The following is a 5,511-nucleotide window of genomic DNA, read 5'->3' on the forward strand; positions in this document are numbered from 1 at the left end:
GTATTTACTAAGTGCTCGCTATATGCCAAGTACCGAGAAGCAGTGTGGCCTAGTGGAAAGAGCCCGGACTTGGGAGTCAGAGGTTGTGGGTTCTAATTCCGGCTCCACCACTTGTCAGCTGTGTGACTTAACTTCTCTGTGCCTCAGTTCCCACATCCGTAAAATGGAGATTAAGACTGTGAGCCCGCGTGGGACGACCTGATTACCTTGCATCTACCCCAGCGCTTAGAACAATGCTCGGCCCATAGTAAGTGCTTAACAAGTGCCATCGTTATTATTATTATTATTACCGTACTAAGTGTGGTGGTGTATACACGACATTCAGGTCCCAGTTGGGGCTCACAGTCTAAGTAGGAGGGAGGACAGGTATTGACTCCCCATTTTACAGATGGGGGAACTGAGGCACAGAGAAGTTAAGTGACTTGCCCAAGGTCACACAGCAGTAAGTGACAGCGTCGGGATTAGAACCCACCTGGCTCAATCCACTAGGCCAAGGTGCTTCCTATTGCATTACAGTTGGAATCTTTTTCCTCTTAGTTCTGGTTTCCTCTCTCAAGTAATACAGAGCTCAGGCCCTCCCCATTCCATGAGTCTGACAAGCTCCCTTCTGATGCTGCCCTGGGGCCTGCTTTTGTCCCCGTGGCCTAGGAGCCAGGAGTGCTAGCCACATCAACAACTCATGCAGAAACTGGAAGAGAGGCTCAGTTGACCCTCTTCCCCTCTCCCAAGATAACCCTCCTTCACCTGATTCTCAGGACATCCATCCAGGATCCGGTCATTGTACCAAGCCAAACGATACACGGATTCAGGGTAAGGATCCAGTTGACTTTGCTCTGGGTCATAACTTCTGATTCTGTTCTCACCAGCTCTCGCTCTGAGGCTACAGAGTAATCGAATTAGGCAAATATTATGAGGAAGAAAATGGGCCTATAAGTAGCTTAAAGTGATGGAAATGACCTGAAGGTGGCCATGCAAATGGTCTGTATAATATCCTGTAATAACCTTGTCCAGGCAGTGCAGGGAGGCAGGATTCCAATAATGAGGTGTCTGATTAGAATAATGGTCTGTGGGAGGATGTTCAAGTGTCGGTATAAATCAGGCCTGGGGAGCCTCACCAATTAGCCAGGAAGGAGACCTGGGTTCCTGCTGGGCCAGGACCAGGAAACTGGCAGAAGAGTCTACTCGTGAGGACAGGTTGAGGCAGAACCTCATTAAATTCTCCTGAATTACGCCAGCCCCGGGCCCACTGAGACCCTGTGTCCCTCCTGCTCCACAGCCTCCTCAATCCCCCTCCGCCATGCACCCCTACTGTGGCTCCACCCCCTACTTCCACCGGGCTGCCCAGCAGAGTCAACCCTATTGGGATTCAGTCTCAGGGTGGTCTCCGTTTCTCTTCTATCCAAATCAGTAGCATTTCTATTTTTTGAAGTGCGGAGAGTCGATTTCTCCTCGATAATCGTGTCTGAGCTCCCTCTTCAAAATGATCAGCCAACTCGGACTTGCGGTCTTCCCCGGTACCCTGCACTCAGTAGTCTGATTCCTGAATTCTTGAGAACTTTTGTCCACCCCCAGACCCATTAAGCTCTCTGACTGTATCCCAGGGGTTCTTCCCCCGGATAAATTATTGCTTTAACCAACCCCTAACTCTCTTGGTAGAAGCTCACCCCGACCCAAGCCTCCAATAATTTGCTCAATTGTCCCCTTGTCAAGGCCCTTGATTCTATCTTGTGTGTGTTGATGGGCTCTTTGGAGATGGAAAGCGACCTACAGACTGAATTATTACTGAGAGGGGAGTCTGAGAGCAAAGGTGCCACATCATACATCCCAGACTTTTCATGTCTGTCCTACCCTCATTCCACCAGAAGAGCATGACATAGACCATGCTCCCATCTCCACATGAATGTAAAAGCTAGTCAAGTGGGATTTTGCTCAACCAGGAAGATATACCCCCAAACCAGAAGCACACCAGTCTGGTGACAATGTCCTAGGGAGTCATCAGAAGACACCAAGGATAATAGTCAGTTCTCCCTTAATGTGGGTTTTGGATCTAATGCTGCTTGGGAACTTGGGAATATTCTTTGTGCAAAGGGTATTGATTAATCAATCATATTTGAGCGCTTACTGTGTGCAGAACAATGTACTAAGCAACAGCGTGGCTCAGTGGAAAGAGCACGGGCTTTGGAGTCAGAGGTCATTCGTTCAAATCCCAGCTCCGCCAATTGTCAGCTGTGTGACTTTGGGCAAGTCACTTAACGTCTCTGGGCCTCAGTTCCCTCATCTGTAAAATGGGGATTAAGACTGTGAGCCCCACGTGGGACAACCTGATCACCTTGTATCTCCCCAGCGCTTAGAACAGTGATTTGTGCATAGTAAGCACTTAACAAGTACTATCATTATTATTATTATTATTATTATTATTACTAAGCACTTGGGAGAGTACAATATACCAATAACAGAGATAGTAGGCCTGCCCACAACGATTTTTCAGTGTAGAGATTATCTGGGTAATTAACTGGATAGATATCAGAAGAAATGGGTGTGTGTACTATAGCATGAGTGTGGCTCAGTGGAAAGAGCCCGGGCTTTGGAGTCAGAGGTCATGGGTTCAAATCCCGGCTCTGCCACTTGTCAGCTGTGTGACTTTGGGTAAGTCACTTAACTTCTCTGGGCCTCAGTTCCTTCATCTGCAGAATGAGGATTAATACTGTAAGCCCCCCGTGGAACAACCTGATCACCTCGTAACCTCCCCAGTGCTTAGAACAGTGCTTTGCACATAGTAAGAGCTTAATAAATGTCATCATTATTATTATGAGTTTTCCCCAATTCAGGTTTCATTAAGAACATAACTCCCACATCAGAGGAGAACTGACTCTACTGGCTAGGTGCCTGGAATATGGAAGCGTTGTGATACAAAGGGCCAAGGTATGTAGATAGGAGAGATGGAGGGGACAGGGCTCACAGGGCCTGGAAAATTTTTTGTCCTAAATCCCATCTAGGAGACAGGAGAGGAAATAAAAAAACTCATCCCAAGGGTATAACTCTTCAGTTGTATCTGATCCTCCACAATGTCTCTGCACCCAGTAAGTGCTAAATAAATATCACTGATTGACTGAACACTCCAGGAGAAAGCTCCTCGTTTCCCAACTACCGAGCACAGGTGTTCATACAAAGGTGCACTGCCCCAGCTTGTGCCTCGATTTCCCCAAAGCCCCCCTTGCAGCGACCCCTCCGAGATGTTCTGGATGATCCTGGTCCCTGTGACTGCCGGAAAATTGGGATATTTCAGGAAGGAGAAGATAAAATTCCTTCTCTGTCCGTGGTTCTGAACGTGTCTGAATTCCACAATCCAATTCTGCCATTTCCTAACCACCTACAATCAATCAGTGGTGTTTATTGGTAAGCGCTTACTGTGTGAAGAGCACTGTAGTAAGCATTTGGGAGAGTACAACAGAGTTTTTGTGTGTTTATTTTGTTGTATTTTTGTGGTATTTATTAAGCACTTACTATGTGCCAGGCACTGTATTAAGCACTGGGGTAGATACAAGAAAATCAGGTTGGAAACAATCCCTGTCCCATGTGGGGCTCACAGTCTTAATCTCCATTTTGCAAATGGGGTAACTGAGGCACAGAGAAGTTATGTGACATGGCTTAAGGGAGACCACGTGGGGCTGGGAGTCAGCGGACCCAGGTTCTAATCCCAAATCTGCCAATTGCCTGCTGTGTGACCTTAGGCAAGTCACTTAACTTCTCTGTCCCTCAGTTTCACCAGCTGTAAAATGGGGATTAAATCCTACTCCCTCCTGTTTAGACTGTGAGCCCCATGTGGGACAGGGACTGTAGTCAACCTGTTAAACTTATATCTACCCCAGTGCTTAGAATAATAATAATAATGGCATTTATTAAGTGCTTACTATGTGCAAAGCACTGTTCTAAGCACTGGGGAGGTTACAAGGTGATCAGGTTGTCCCACAGGGGGCTCACGGTCTTCATTCCCATTTTACAGATGAGGTAACTGAGGCACAGAGAAGTGAAGTGACTTGCCCAAAGTCACACAGCTGACAATTGGCAGAGCCGGGATTTGAACCCATAACCTCTGATTCCAAAGCCCGTGCTCTTTCCACTGAGCCACGATGCTTAACACACTGAAATATCACAAAATAAATAAAAATTTTAAATTGGCAAAACTGCAATTAGAACCCAGGTCCCCTGACTCCCAGGCTTGTGCTCTTTCCATTAGGGTCCATTTTATGCTGAGATTTTCTAAAGAGCTTAGGGTAGAGGGAGAAGTCTGTTTCCTGGAGAATCTGGGATCACATAATAATAATAATCATCATCGTTCATTCCATCGTATTTATTCATTCATTCATATTTATTGAGTGCTTACTGTGTGCAGAGCACTGTACTAAGCATTTGGGAAGTACAACTCTGTAACATATAGAGATGGTCCCTACCCAACAACGGGCTCACAGTCTAGAAGGGGGAGACAGACAACAAAACATGTAGATGGGTGTCAAAAAATCACCTGTCTACATAATAATAATTAAAATGCCATAATGACAAACTATTATTATGCCAAATGCCATAATAATAATGGCATTTGTTAAGCACTTACTAGGAGTCAAGCACTGTTCCAAGAGCTGGGGTAGAAACACAAGCTAATCAGGTTGAACACAGACCCTGTTCCACATGGGGCTCACAATCTTAATCCCCATTTTACAGATAAGTGAGGAACAGAGAAGTTAAGTGACTTGTTCAAGGTCACACAGCAGACAAGTGGCGGAGCCAGGATTAGAACCCGGGTCCTTCTGATTCCCCAGCCCGTGCTCTATCGGGCTCTGGCTAGACATCCTGCAATGCATCGGAAAACCAGAATCTTGCAATCAAGAGGTTATGGGATGAGCTCATCCCATGCCCTCCCCACAGGTGAATCCTCAGACTCCCAACACATCCTGCCTTCCATTCTATGGGGGAAAGAAAAAACCAGAACAATGTTCCCAGCAATGCTGGAGTGTAATTTTAATTTTCAAAAAGCAAACAGAACACCTCCCTGAATTGAAGCCCAGGCTGGAGGCAGTAAAGGGCCTGAAAGAAAATCAGCTTTGACATCCTAATAAATGTCAATTTCAGAGGGTACCCGAGTTAGAAGATGAATCCTTAGAACTTTAATTGGAAACATGATGCACCCGCTTCCCGAACCAAGACTACCTCACCCTGCAGATTGCTCTGCTGATAGCATTCCCCACTCATGATTCTAGTTTATGAGTAGGCTTCCCTGTCTACTAGGATTTGTGCCCAGGACATCAGGGAGATAGAAGTGAGGGATACACAACAGCTCCTGGAAAACAAGGAATGAGGAATGAGGACCTCTCTTCCCAGCCTGAGGGGTAGGGGAAAAGAAGTCGGTTAGTGTGGAAAAGTCCATTCATACTTCGCTCCTCTAATGCCAACCTACTCACTGTACCTCCATCTCATTTATCTCACCACTGACCCCTCGCCCACATCTTGCCTCTG

Source organism: Tachyglossus aculeatus, chromosome 5, assembly GCF_015852505.1.
Source record: "Tachyglossus aculeatus isolate mTacAcu1 chromosome 5, mTacAcu1.pri, whole genome shotgun sequence".
Lineage (NCBI taxonomy): Eukaryota > Metazoa > Chordata > Mammalia > Monotremata > Tachyglossidae > Tachyglossus > Tachyglossus aculeatus.